This window comes from Callorhinus ursinus, unplaced genomic scaffold (assembly GCF_003265705.2).
Source record: "Callorhinus ursinus isolate GAN/ISIS: 27379988/994484 unplaced genomic scaffold, GSC_fseal_2.0 scaffold1, whole genome shotgun sequence".
Classification (NCBI taxonomy): domain Eukaryota; kingdom Metazoa; phylum Chordata; class Mammalia; order Carnivora; family Otariidae; genus Callorhinus; species Callorhinus ursinus.
The window spans coordinates 57,666,172-57,681,904 of NW_027397063.1; the positions used below are offsets into that span (position 1 = coordinate 57,666,172).

General features: G+C 39.0%; 1 protein-coding gene across 8 annotated transcripts in view; it reads right to left on the reverse strand.

Moving 5' to 3' along the window:
• Positions 1-15,460, reverse strand: part of GOLGB1 (golgin B1) — a 98,257-nt gene extending 82,797 nt beyond the window's left edge. For 7 of the 8 annotated variants that reach the window (XM_025875017.2, XM_025875025.2, XM_025875006.2 and 4 more), the window contains exon 1: positions 15,309-15,460. The gene's annotated coding sequence lies outside the window, so the exon portion shown is untranslated. Of the gene's footprint in view, positions 1-5,081; positions 5,104-15,308 lie in introns of those variants that run through there. The other variant, XM_073894226.1, reaches the window with a different exon arrangement.
• Between the last annotated feature and the right edge of the window lie 273 nt (positions 15,461-15,733).

The following is a 15,733-nucleotide window of genomic DNA, read 5'->3' on the forward strand; positions in this document are numbered from 1 at the left end:
AAGGAATTCAGAAAAAACATATAAATGGAAAGATATCCATGTTCACAGACTTGAAGAACATTATTATAAGCCCATACCACTCAAAGCAATCTACAGATTCAATGCAATCCTTTCAAAATGCCAAAACCTTGGAGAGAGGAAAAGATGGCAGAGAAGTAGGGGACCCTATTCCAACTGGTCCCCGGAATTGAGCTGGATATCTACCAGACCACTCTGAACAACCACAAAATCAGCCTCAGATGTAAGAAGACAGATCTGGACCTCTACAGAGTATCGCAGGTGGTTGGTTTCGAGGTATGAAGCCGGGAGTTGGGATTCTGTGGGCAGGTAACGGAGGAGATATGGAAGGGGGAGGGAGCTGCCATAAGCGCTGGTGCTGGGAAGGTGAAATAACACAGGAGTGCAAAAGCCTCCCATGCTGGGGACGGGGCACAGACTCGCAGACTGCTAGCAATGGGGAAAGGACTTTAGGGCAGCCCCCTAGACTGAAACCTGGAGCGGCAGGGCCACGCGTGCAAACTGGGGGTGGATGGCGGATTTAAAAGCACAAAGGGCAGAGACAAGCCCCGACCTGGAGGCGAGAACTGGGAGTGCTGCTGAGGGGCACAAACCCAGGACTGCAGTTTATAGCAGCACAGACAGAAATGGAGATAACGTGGCCTGGAGAGCTCACTGAAGAACAGACTGTGATCTCTCTGCTCTGAGGCAGAGGGTTGGAAACAATCTCTTCTGCTCTGACTCTCAGAAGAGACTAGGAAAGCCGCCAGGGAAAGCCGCCAGAGAACAAAAGCCCCAAAAAACTGGTTTTCACTGAGCCCATCCCCCGCCACAGGGGGCAGGGCAACTCTGCCCAAACAGGGTTGCCTGAGTAAGAGTGCAGCAGGCCTCTCCCCCAGAAGACAGGCAGGCAAAACAAGAGGCGAGCAACCCTAAGGTCCCTATAAAACAGGTGTATTTTGCTTGGGCTGTGGTCAATAATTTGGACTCTGTACATTCCCTCAACCACCCCTCAAAAGAATGACTAGGAAAAGGAACCCCCCAAAATAGGAAAGACTCAGAGACTGTGACTTCTGCCACAGATTTACAAATGGATTCAGATATAACAAAGATGTCGGAGACAGTATTCAGGGTAGCAATTCTGAAGACAATAGCTAGAATGGAGAAATCAATAAATGCCAACATAGAGTTGCTAAGGGCAGAAATGAAAACTGAACTGGCAGAACTTAAAAATGCTATCATTGAGATCCAATCTAATCTAGATAATCTTAACAGCTAGGGTAAGCGAGGCAGAAGAACGAATTACTAATCTAGAAGACCAATTAATAGACAAAAAGGAAAAAGAGGAGGCCAGGGAAAACAACTCAAAATCCATGAAAATAGAATCAGAGAGGGCGCCTGGGTGGCTCAGTTGGTTAAGCAACTGCCTTTGGCTCAGGTCATGATCCCGGACTCCCGGGATCAAGTCCCACATCAGGCTCCCTGCTCAGCAAGGAGCCTGCTTCTCCCTCTGACCCTCCCCTATCTCATGTACTCTCTCTCATTCTCGCTCTCTCAAATAAATAAATAAATCTTTAAAAAAAAAAGGAAATAGAATCAGAGAAATAAGTGACACAATGAAATGTTCCAGTGTCAGAATTACTGGGACCCCTGAGGGGGTGGAGAGAGAGAGAGAGGACTAGAAGATATATTTGAGCAAATCATGCCTGAGAACTTCCCTAATCTGGGGAATGAAACAAACATTCGTGTCCTAGAGGCAGAGAAGACCCCCTCCCAGGATCAAGGAAAACAGGCCAACACCCCGGCATGTAATAGTAAAACTCGCAAATCTCAAACCAAGGAAACCATCTTAAGGGCAGTTAGGGGGAAGAGATTCCTTACGTACAGAGGGAGGAACATCAGAGTAACGTCAGACCTATCCACAGAGATCTGGCAAGCCAGAAAGGGCTGGCAAGACATCTTGGGGTACTAAATGAGAAGAACATGCAGCCAAGAATACTTTATCTGGCAAGGCTATCATTTAGAATGGATGGAGAGATGCAGAGCTTCCAAGATCGGCAGAAACTGAAAGAATATGTGACCACTAAGCCATCCCTCCAAGAAATATTAAGGGGTCGGGGGGGTCCAGTAAGAGGAGAAAGACCCCGAGAGTGATACAGAACAGAAATATAGAGACAATCTATAGAAATAAGGTCTTCAACATGATGACAATAAATTCATATCTTTCAATAATCACTCTCAACATGAACGGCCTAAATGCTCCCATAAAATGGCACAGGGTTGCAGTCTGGATAAAAAGAGAGGACCATCCATATGCTGTCTACAAGAGACTCATTTTGAACCTAAAGATACATCCAGACTGAAAGTGAAGGGATGGAGATCCATCTACCATGCCAACGGACCTCAAAAGAAAGCTGGGGTAGCAATTTTTATATCAGACAAATTAGATTTTAAGCTAAAGCCTATAGTTAGAGACACAGGAGGACACTATATCATTCTTATAGAGCCTATCCAACAAGAAGATCTAACAATTGTAAACACCTACATACACCCCCAACAAAGGAGCAGCCATCTACATAAGCCAACTGTTAACCAAAATAAAGAGTCATATTGATAACAATACGTTAATTGTAGGAGACCTCAATACTCCACTCTCAGCAATAGACAGATCATCTAAGCAGAAAATCAACAAAGAAACAAGAGCTTTGAATGACACACTGGACCAGATGGACCTCATAGATATATATAGGACATTCCACCCTAAAACAACAGAATACTCATTGTTCTCGAGTGCACACTGAACTTTCTCCAGAATAGACCACATACTGCGTCACAAATCAGGTCTCAACCGATACCAAAAGACTGAGATTATTCCCCACATATTCTCAGACAATAATGCTTTAAAACGGGAACTCAATCACAAGAAAAAATTTGGAAGAAATTCAAACACTTGGAAGCTAAAAACCACTCTGCTCAAGAACGTTTGGATCAACCAAGAAATCAAAGAACTTAATTCATGGAAACCAATGAGAATGAAAACACATCAGTCCAAAACCTATGGGATACTGCAAAAGCAGTCCTAAAGGGGTAATACATAGCCATCCAAGCCTCACTCAAAAAAAAAATAGAAAAATTCTGAATTCACCAACTAACTCTACACCTTAAAGAACTACAGAAAAAGCAAGAAACGATGCCTAAGCCACGCATTAGAAGAGAAATAATTAATAGAGCAGAGATCAATGAATTGGAAACCAGAAACACAGTAGATCAGATCAATGAAACCAGAAGCTGGTTCTTTGAAAGAATTAATAAGATCAATAAACCACTGGCCAGACTTATCCAAAAGATAAGAGAAAGGACCCAAATTAATAAAATTATGAATGAAAGGGGAGAGATCACGACTAACACCAAGGAAACAGAAACAATTATTAGAAATTACTATCAACAACTATATGCCAACAAATTAAGCAACTTGGAAGAAATGACTGTCTTCCTGGAAACCTATAAACTGCCAAGACTGAAACAGGAAGAAACTGACAACCTGAATAGGCCAGTAACCAGTAACGAGATTGAAGCAGTGATCAAAAACCTCCCCAAAACACAAGAATCCAGGGCCTGATGGATTCCCTGGGGAATTCTACCAAACATTCAAAGAGGAAATAATACCTATTCTCCTGAAGCTGTTTCAAAAAACAGAAACAGAAGGAAAGCTTCCAAACTCATTCTATGAGGCCAGCATTACCTTAATCCCCAAACCAGGCAAAGACCCCATCAAAAAGGAGAATTTCGGACTGATATCCCTGATGAATACGGATTCCAAAATTCTCAACAAAATCCTAACAGGATCCAACACTACATTAAAAGGATCACCCACCACGACCAAGTGGGATTTATCCCCAGGATGTAAGGGTGGTTCAACATTCGCAAATCATTCAGTGTGATAGAACACATTAATAAGAGGAGAGAGAAGAACCATATGGTCCTCTCAATTGATGCATAAAAAGCATGTGACAAAATACAGCATCCTTTCCTGATTAAAACTCCTCAGAGTATAGGGATAGAGGGAACATTCCTCAAGTTCATAAAATCCATCTATGAAAAACCCACAGCGAATATCATCCTCAATGGGAAAAGCTGAGAGCCTTTCCCTTAAGATCAGGAACACGACAAGGATACCCACTCTCACCACTATTGTTCAACATAGTACCAGAATTCCTAGCAACAGCAATCAGACAACAAAAAGAAATAAAAGGTATTCAGATTGGCAAAGAAGAAGTCTCTCTCTTTGCAGATGACATGATACTTTATGTGGAAAACCCAAAAGACTCCACCCCCAAATTACTAGAACTCATACAGCGATTCAGTAATGTGGCAGGATACAAAATCAATGCACAGAAATCCATTGCTTTCTTATACACTAACAATGCAACTGTAGAAAGAGAAATTAGAGAAACGATTCCATTTACAATAGCACCAAAACCATAAGATACCTCAGAATAAACCTAACCAAAGAGGTAAAGGATTTATACTCTAGGAACTACAGAACACTCATGAAGGAAATTGAAGAAGACACAAAAAGATGGAAAAACATTCCATGCTCATGGATCGAAAGAAAAAACATTGTTAAAATGTCTATGCTACCCAGAGCAATCTATACCTTCAACACCATCCCAATCAAAATTCCAATGACATTTTTCGAAGGGCTGGAACAAACAATCCTAAAATTTGTATGGAATCAGAAAAGACCCTGAATCGCCAAGGAAATGTTGAAAAAGAAAAACAAAGCTGGGGGCATCACATTGCCCGATCTCAAGCTATATTACAAAGCAGTGATCACCAAGACAGCATGGTACTGGCACAAAAACAGACATACAGACCAATGGAACAGAATAGAGAACCCAGATATGGACCCTCAACCCTATGGTCAAATAATCTTCGACAAAGCAGGAAAAAATATGCAGTGGAAAAAAGACAGTCTCTTCAATAAATGGTGCTGGGAAAATTGGACAGCCACATGCAGAAGAATGAAACTCGACCATTCTCTAACACCATACCCAAAGATAAACTCAAAATGGATGAAAGACCTCAATGTGAGACAGGAATCCATCAAAATCCTAGAGGAGAACATAGGCAGTAACCTCTCTGACATCGGCCACAGCAACTTCTTTCAAGATACATCTCCAAAACCTAGTGAAACAAAAGCAAAAATGAACTTTCGGGACTTCAAGATAAAAAGCTTCTACACAGCAAAGGAAACAGTCAACAAAGAGGCACCTACAGAATAGAAGATATTTGCAAATGACACTACAGACAAAGGGCTGGTATCCAAGATCTATAAAGAAATTTTCAAACTCAGCACCCAAAAAACATATAATCAAGTCAAAAAAATAGGCAGAAGACATGAACAGACACTTCTCCAAAGAAGACATACAAATAGCTAACAGACACATGAAAAAATATTCATCATCATTAGCCATCAGGAAAATTCAAATCAAAACCACACTGAGATACCACCTTACACCAGTTAGAATGGCAAAAATTGACAAGGCAAGAAACAACAAATTTGGAGAGGCTGTGGAGAAAGGGGAACCCTCTTACACTGTTGGTGGGAATATAAGTTGGTATAGCCACTTTGGAAAACAGTGTGGAGGTTCCTCGAAAAATTAAAAATAGAGCTACCCTATGACCCAGCAATTGCACTCCTGGGTATTTACCCCAAAGACACAGATGTAGTGAAAAGAAGGGTCATATGCACCCCAATGTTCATAGCAGCAATGTCCACAATAGTCAAACTGTGGAAAGAGCCACAATGCCCTTCAACAGATGAATGGATAAAGAAGATGTGGTCCATATATACAATGGAATATTACTCAGCCATCATAAGGATGAATACCCACCTTTTAAATCAACATGGATGGGACTGGAGATTATGCTAAGTGAAATAAGTCAAGCAGAGAAAGTCAATTATCATATGGTTTCACTTATTGTGGAACATAAGGAATAGCAGGGAGGACATTAGATGAAGGAGGGGGGGCATCAGAGGGGAGATGAACCATGAGAGACTATGGACTCTGAGAAACAAACTGAGGGTTTTAGAGGGGAGGTGGGGTGAGAGGATGGGTGAGCCCGGTGATGGGTATTAAGGAGGGCACGTACTGCATGGAGCACTGGGTGTTATACAAAAACAATGAATCATGGATCACTACATCAAAAACGAATGACGTACTGTATGGTGACTAACATAATAAAATTAAATTAAATTTAAAAAAAATTCTAAAGCCTTTTTTTTCCACAAAAATTTTTTAAAAATCTAAATCATATGGAACCACAAAAGACCCAGAATGGACAAAGCAATCTTGAGCAAGAACAAAGCTGGAGGCATCACACTTTTGATTTCAAAATATACCATAGCTAGATGGGTGATGGGTATTAAGGAGGGCACTTGTTATGATGAGCACTGGGTACTGTATGTAAGTGATGAACCACTGAATTCTACTCCAGAAACTAATATTGCACTGTATGTTAACTACCTAAAATTTAAATTTAGAAAAAAATTTTAAATATATAAAATGGGAAAAAATACATACCATAAAGCCATAGCAATCAAAACATTAAGATATTTGCATAAAACAGTCATACAGACCAATGGAACAGTACAAACAGCCCAGAAATAAATCCATACATTTACAGCCAACTGATCTTCAAAAAAGGTGCCAAGAATACAAAATGGGAAAAGGATAGTCCCTTTAATAAATGGTGCTGAGTAAATCAGTATCCACATGCAGAAGAATGAAACTGGATCCTTATCTCACACCACATAAAAAAAAGCAATTCAAACTGTATTAAAGACTTAAATGCAAGACCTGAAACTGTAAAACTAGTAGAAGAACGCATAGGGGGAAAGCTTCTTGACATTGGTCTTGACATAATTTTTTGGACACAACCTCGAAAGTACACACAACAAAAGCAAAAAAAGACAAATGAGACTGCATCAAACTAAAAAGCTGCACAGCAAAGGAAACAGAATAAAGAGACAACCTACAGAATGGGAGAAAATATTTGCAAATATCTGATAAAGGATTAATATCCAAAATATATGAGAAACTCAAACAACTCAATAGCAAGAAAATCTTATTTTAAAATGACCAAAGGAACTGGACAGACATTTCTCTGAAGAAGACACATAAATGGCCAAAAGGTATGTGAAAAAATGCTCAACACCAAAAATTATCAGGCAAATACAAATCAAAACCACAATACCACATCATACCTGTTAGAATGGCTATTATCAAAAAGACAACAGGTAACAAGCATTGGCCAGAATATGGAGAAAAGGAACCCTTGTACACTGTCGGTGGGAATATAAATTGATACAGGTATTAAAGAAAACAGTCTGAGGTTCCTCAAAAAATTAAAAATAGAACTACTATATGATCCAGTAATCCCACTTTTGGGTATATATCCAAAGGAAATGAAAACAGTATCTTAAAGAGATATCTGCGATTTCATGTTCATTGCAGCATTTCTCACAAGAGCTAAAATATAGAATCAAAGTGTCCATTGATAGATGAACAGATAAAGAAAATATATTGTACATACACAATGGAGTAACATTCAGCCCTAAAGAAATAATGAAATCCTCTCATTTATGAGAAAATGGATGAACCTGGAGGACATTACGCTAAGTGAAAGAAATGCCAGATACAGAAAGACAAATACTGCACAATCTCACTTATGCTGGAATCTGAAAAAGTCAGACTTGTAGAAGCAGACAGTAAAATGGTGGTTGCCAGGGAAAAGTGGGTAAGGGAAATAAAGAGATGTTTGTCAAAGGATACAAACTTTCAGTTATGCAGAAGAATAAATTCTGGGTATCTGATGTACATAGCACAGTGACTATTGGGTACCTGAAATTTGCTAAGAGAGTACATCCTAAATGTTCTTACCACACACACAAAAGGGCAATTATGTGAGGTGATGGGCATTTTCCATTTTTTAATTAGCTTGACTGAGGTAATCACTTAACAACATATATGTATAGTGAAACACTATATTGTACACCTTAAATATATACATTTTGTCAATTATACCTCAATAAAGCTCAAAAATAACAATGACAGTATCTGCTTCCATATTAAAACATTCTTAACAAAAATTAGTAGCTAACTGTAAATTTTATATACCATCTAACAGTAGGTATATGATAGATATGTATCATATTTACTTATACACTTTGCTGAACACATGCATACGTTTTCTTTGATTTGAAACAAAACAAATTTATCAATTTACCTCCCACAGTAGAAAAACCTAGAAATGAAGAGGAAACTCAAGAAGTATTGAAAAGTTTAAAAAATCATTTTGGAAATGAAGATGAAACTAAAAATTAAAAAAAAACAGGAAAATGAATAGTCATAATAAATCATGCCTTAAGAAAAACAGAAAGTTAAGATAAAGGATAATTTTACAAATCAAAAAGGAATTACCTATAAGCTAAACGTGCAACTACCTTATGACCCAACAATTTTATCTCAGAGAAAGGAAATCTTATATTCACACAATAACCTACACATAAGTGCTCATAGCAGCTTCAGTTGTAAGAACCCAAAACTGTAATCAGCAAAGAAGTCCTTCAACAAGAAAATGGTTAAACAAACTGTGTTACATACATACCACAGAATACTACACAGCAATAAAAAGGAACAAATAACCCAATAATTTAGATGAGTCTCCAATTATGCTGAATAAAAAAAAAAGAAGGCCAACTTTCTATAAGTTACATACTATATAGTCCTATACCTATATAATATTTTTGGAATCACAAAATTTTAGAAATGGAAGACAGATTAGTAGTTGCCAGTGCTTAGGGAGGGGTTGGAGGTAGGAGGGTAGAAGGTGGCTAAAGTTATAAAAAAGCAACACAAGGGGTCTTTGTGGTGTTGGAACTGTTCAATATCTTAACTGTGGTGGCAGATACATGAAGCTACACAAGTAATAAAATTATGCAGAACTTACATACACACACACCCACACACACACACACACGTATACGAATAAAACTGGGAATATATTGCTGTTAGTATCCTCATTGTGATATTATTCAATAGTTTTCTAAAATTTTAACCATTGAGGGAAAGAAAACAAGCTGTACAAGGGATCTCTGTTTTATTTTATTACAACTGCATATGACTCTATAATCATCTCAATTTTTAGAAAGAAAGAGAAAGAAAAATAAATGAACTAAATACAATGCGATGTCCTACAATTTGATCCTGGAATAGTTAATGGAGAAACTAATGGAATTTGAAGAAAATATGGAGTTTAGCTATGAATCAATACTGGTTTCTTAGTTTTGACAAATGTACTTTGCTAATGTAACATGTCAACATTAGGGAATACTGGGTCAGGAGTATACTGAACTCTAAACTATCTTTGCATATTTTCTATAGTAAACCTAAAATTATTCCTAATAATTTATTTTAAAAAAATTTTTAAAGTCAGGCCATAAAAAAGGAATCAGGAGAAAGTGATAAAGATTGATGATAATCAATGCTGGAGAGTCAAATTATCTGAAGAAAACCAAAGTAAAGTTACAGAAAAAAAAAAAACCAAAAAAACAAAATTGAATAACTGAAATTTTAAATTCCTGAAGTTTGAAGCTACATATTGAAAAAGCCCACCATGTGGCAGAGAGTATCAACCCAGAATGATCAACAAGACATTCCTATAAAATTAATGGACTTAAAAATAATCCTTTGAGATTTAGGCCAAAACATCATGTGTAAAATTAAAAAAAAAAAAAAAAAGAAAAGAAAGAAAGAAAAGAAGACTACTCTCAGACTTTTCAACAGCAATGTTTTTGCCAGAAAAAAACTGGAGTTACAGATTTGAGATATTCAAGGAAAGAAAATGTGAGCCAAGGATTTTATTTTCAGCAAAAATGACCTTCAGGTATAAAAAGCACAGAGAGAATGTTAAAAGCAAGCAAGAAAATTCATGAACATTTTTCCCAAGAGCTTTTCCTAAGCCATCTATTAAAGAGAAAGCTTGAGACAACCAAAATGACTAAAGAAACATCATCATGGAGCACCTGGGTGGCTCAGTCAGTTAAGCATCTGCCTTTGGGGCAGGTCATGATCCCATGATCCCTGCTCAGCAGGGAGTCTGCTTCTCCCTCACTCTCTCCTTCTGTTTGTACTCTCTTGCTCTCATGCTCTCTCTCTCTCTTCCAAATAAATAAATAAATCTGCAAAAAAAAAAAAAACATCATCATACAGACTGGTGGTAAGCACTAAATATAGTTACTTGTAGAACTAAGACTGGGATGGAGAGAACATAATATTTAATGATTATATGCTCTGACAATACACAGAGCTACTATAAAGAAAAACTGGGAAGAATGTGAGTAACACATGAAAAAATACCTTTTAGAACTGTTTTCAATAACCAAAATCAGTGGTGGTTGTATCAGTATTGTTATTCCTTGACAATGTGTATGTGTCATGTGGAATTAAAGTAAATGAGCAATTAACGGGCATAGTAATTCTATCAGATCAGATTTTCAGTAAGAAAAAAGGAAATACAGGTATAAACCAGAAGAAATTAAGAACCTAAAGATAAAAACTGATCTTGAATTTGAGTTGAAAGTATCAGTATGAACTTACAAGGTATTTTTACTTTAGTACATCTATTTTCCTAGCTCTGTCCACTGAGAAGGCTTAAAAATAATGACAAACTAAGAAGCAACGAACATCTCTAGTGCTAGACTGGGGTCTTGCAATACTATTACATTTCAAAGTCTGTCTGCCAAATAAGCATTACTGAATAAGATAAAAAGCTCTTCAAATGAAAAATGGGTTAATTTTCTCACATAATTGCTTAAAAATATGTATATCTGAAGAAAGATCACTGTTAAGGATGTACCATTTCAGGTCAAAGTAAAAGGGGTTTCTCATAGATTGATTCAATAATCCAAGAGGTCCATGAGAAAGCAGGTCATATAGTGGAAAGAACATCGAATCAGGAGCCAGGAACTGAGCTTTCAGTTCTGGCTTCAACAGAAAGAGGCTGTACTCTGCCGGGTAAGTTACTTTACAGTTTCCTTAACTCCAAATGAAGAAGACTGAGAAGAAGCACTCTAATGACCAGTATTATGACTCCATGATTCAAGAGTGATTTGTATAGCTGTTGACATAAAAGGAATAATATGGAAATTACATTTGGGAAGGGCATCTCAAGCACAGTTAAGTGCTTTAGGTAATTCGAAGGTTGAGAACTAGAGGGCAAAAGAGACACTAAGTAGTCATGCTTAAGCTAAATGAAGGAGATGGATCTCCCCCTCTTTTTAGAAGCTCACGATAGGACAGAAATGGACAAATGCATATATAAAAATTAGTAAAGGGAAAAATACTCATGTTCACAGTAGTAAATTCATGTAAGGAATATATGTGACTGTTGGACAAAAAATGCTCTTGCTACTGTTTTATAAAGCACAGAATCATGAGTACCAACTTGGGAAAAGAAAAAAATAAAGGGCTTCAAGCCAAGGCCAACCTTCAATAAAACACTTAGGCAAATAAAACAATCTTCCAAAGTCATTACTGACCACACCTTCCACAAATACTGCCACAGGATCTCAACACTTGTATGTTGAGGTGGCACCTGGAATCTAGTAAGTATTATTGTCTCACAGTCTTCACTGCTTGCTATAAATAATTATTTTGAAAATACCCACTTGGCAGGAGCATAATGCCAGGAGCCACAAAAATATAAAAAGAAATATAAGGCATGTCCCTAAGCACAGAGAACTTAGTACAAAGGCATGGAAAAATAAAGGAAATTGGGGCGCCTGGGTGGCCCAGTCGTTGGGCATCTGCCTTCGGCTCAGGTCATGATCCTAGGGTCCTGGGATCGAGCCCCACATCGGACTCCCTGCTCCACGGGAAGCCTGCTTCTCCCTCTCTCACTCCCCCTGCTTGTGTTCCCTCTCTCGCTCTCTCTCTGTCAAATAAATAAATAAAAATCTTTAAAAAATAAATAAATAAAAATTTAAAAAAAAAGGAAATAACTAAAGACAGTGCATGCCTGGGTGCACATCTGTTTGCTTTGGAATTTAAATCATATATTTTTCCACAGAAACAACACAGAAAATGATGAAATCTCCAAGCCACTCCTCTAATTTATTTAATGCGTACTTGGTTGAGCTGCAGTAGTTTTCCTTAATTTTCAATGTGATTCTCAATCAGTTTGAGGAGCTAAGAGGAAATGGTGCTATATAGCAGGGGAAAATCATATCCAATATTATGACATAATTTTACAATTACAAAATGTAAAGCTAATTTTCATGACACAAAAAACTATTTTCATTAACAAATTTAAAAGTAAATGGTAGCTAATAATTTATATACACAGCACTGTGCACTAAGTAGTTTCAATAGCTTTACATATAAAAACTTAATCTCATTACTTTTTTTATTATTAAAACAAACCCAACAAGGAGGTACTATCAATATCCCCAGTTTTAAGATGAATAAACTACAACATAAGGGAGATTAATTTGACTAGTCACAGAGCTCCATAAAGCCTCTTGGTTGGAAGAGATACACAAAAGATAATCTATGTTCTCAGTAACCTCATCACCCAACATTCTTCACTGGGGCTGAAAATAGAGCTGGGGCCATGAGAGCACTCATACTTACATATAGTTCTATAAGCACTCTTTTTCGAGCAGTACATAAACTAAAATAAAATGATTCAGAGTGGTATGGCCCAAAGAATCCCACGTTTATACCACAGCTATGTTCACACAAGGACACAAGGATATATGTACATGAATGTACAGCAGTGTCTGTGATGGTTAATAACTGAATACAATCTGATGTCCGATAGGGGACATGCTAAATACATATTTATATTTCTACAGGGAATGCTGTATAGGTTTTTAAAAGAATGAGGTAGTTTAGGGATGCCTGGGTGGCTCAGTCAGGTAAGCGTCTGCCTTCGGCTCAGGTCATGATCCCAGGGTCCCGGGATGGAGTCCCGAACTGGGCTCCCTGCTCAACAGGGAGTCTGCTTCTCCCCCTGCCTGCTCCCCCTGCTTGTGCACTCACTCTCTCTCTCTGACAAATAAATAAATAAAATCTTTTAGAAAAAAATAAAAGGGATGCTATTTGAAAAAAAAAAAGAATGGGGTAGTTTAATACTTATGGACAGAGAAAAATATCTTAATATAGTATCAAGTGGCAAAAGAAAGGTGGAGAACAGTATGTGTATCATGATTCCACTTGTGGGAGAGAAAAAGGAGGAGGATATATATATATGATACTCTGATCATACAAGCATCATATATATGATCAGAAAGTTTCTTAAGAAAACAAGAAATTATCTACAGTGCTTTACTTCTGCGAAGTGGGGAATAGGGAAAAAGGCCAGTAGCTAGAGGACAAAGAGATTTTTGTTGTTATATTATATCCTTTTTTACTGAATTTCATTTTACCAAAAATACATATTGCTATTTTTACATGGCTTGATTAAAAATATAGTATTATTGAGCCTAGCCTCCTTTTACGTAGAGGTTCCTAACAACAGACTGGTATGTAATGATCAGTGATGAGATGCGTTCCAAGAGATTCATTCCTAATATTTTTTAACCAAGAGAAGTTTATGAATGATTTATTATTTTTATAAATAAGTAAAATCAATATCCCTTTAATTAATCCATTAATGCAAAGGGGGAAAAAGGAGGGGGGCCTTTAAGAGTCAAACAGAAGGGGAAAACAAATTACCTCCTAAAGATGGTTTTTAGGAGGTTCTATTCCAGAAGAATGGGGGTCCTCAAAAAAAAGGTTCCCCCATCCAGCCTGAAGGTCCTTAGAAATGTAAACAGCCTTCTTGTAAAATAAGTAAACAAGTTATGTAGTTCCCAAATTGGGTCGGGGGTGTCATAGAGAGTAGGCAAGAACTTATTTTTCACCCTTTTAAATATGTTTTTGTATATGTTTACTGTGCTATGCACACCGTTATACATAATCAAATATAACATATTTGGAATATGCTTGCTCAAAAATGTTTTACTGATAGGGTGTGCAAAAATGTTTGGGAACTACTGATATGGTTAAACAAATGTAATGCAGTGAAGAGGAAAGCATTAGATGTTCATTCCATGGTCAAGGGCTGAAAACTAAAAGCTGTGAAACGATCAGTGTCTAATGTTTGCAACTTTTTAGTTCTCTTCAACTTTTTCCTATATCTATTCCATGACCAAATCCTGCCATTTCCAGCTTAACATTTACTGGGTTTGACTATTCATAGTCATTCTGACCATACAAATTTAATTACTTCATGTTTCTGGAAAGGCCTAGGAGCCTTTCTGTAAAAAGTACTCCACTGCCATCTTGAAAAGAACTGTAAGATTCTTTAAAAGCTAGGAAAGCTTCCAACTATCGCCAAAGGTGAAAGTACTTATCCAGTGACTTTAAATATCTCTGTCCCACACTTAAACCGTCCTTTCCCCCATAGACCAACTGGAACTCTTTAAATAAGTCAGACAATTATATTCCTCATTTGTCAAGGGACTCACCCTCCCCTTCCCCCCTACACAGCACTCCCGTTAAGCACATAAATACCCTGCACATCACCAAATCAAGTTCTTTTTCCTCCAGAACTTTCTTCAGGGTTCCCTTTCCTCTAACTGCCTGCCCACCTCTGATTCCTGGGATTTAAGAGCTGATGGCATCGCCAAAATCATTCCTCTCTCCCAGTCTCACCAGGAATTCATTAGCAGGATCGTCTGACAGGCCCCCTTTTTGTGTTATAACTCCACTGTTTCTGTGATCTCCGCCTTCAGGAACATTGATTGCTTTGGGTCCCGCCTCCCTTTCCGGGCACTAAGTTTGTTTAGGGCCTGAGCGCAGGGGCCAGGCAGGTTCTCTTCGACGTCAGCTACTGCGTACCTATAGGGCGGCCTAAGCAGGCCGCTCAGGGAACAAGGCCGAGCAGACAGGACTGACGGGAGAGCATTCTCCGTCGCTCCCCGAGAAGAAAGGTCCTGGGCAGGAGGCAGACCGCGCATACGTGCCCCGAGGCCGCGAAGGCAGACCCGAAGCCCCTTGACGGGGCCAGCTTGCTTGTGAGCAACTACAACCAGGCCTGGTAGGTGAAGGGAGGCGTGTGTAGGGCCGAATCCCGGACTGAATCAGGAAGAGGAGGGCCAGGGATGGGACCCGAGTGTGGCCGCTTCGGCAACCCCTGCGCAGGGGGGGACCGTGAAAAGACTCAAGGAAGGGAGGAGTTGGGGAGTATCCCTCACTCACCTGGAAGAGGCTGAGGCCGGAGGCACCAGCTGCCCCCTTCCAAATTTAAGCCACGTCAGCTCGGGAATCCCGTCCGCGACACCTACCACCGCCGCGCCCGGTCAAGGGACTCAACCACTCGCTGTTGGGACGGAAGATGGAATTAGGACATGAACCAATCCGGGCTATCGGCAGAGCGTCACCAGGGAGACCAGGCACGCCTTGTTTGTAACTAACCCATCAACGATGACGGAAACCAATCAACGCCAGGAAATTCTCTGCTTCCTCAAAGAAAGAGCCAATGGTCTCTTAACAGTGGAGGAGGGGCGGAGTCAGACGTGAGCAAGTGTTCCGGAAGAAGATCTGCGGAAGGACCGGAAATGCCGGGAGGGTGGGCCTTCTGCGGTGGGTCAGGTGTTAGTGTGAAGTAGGTGGGCCGCTGGGTT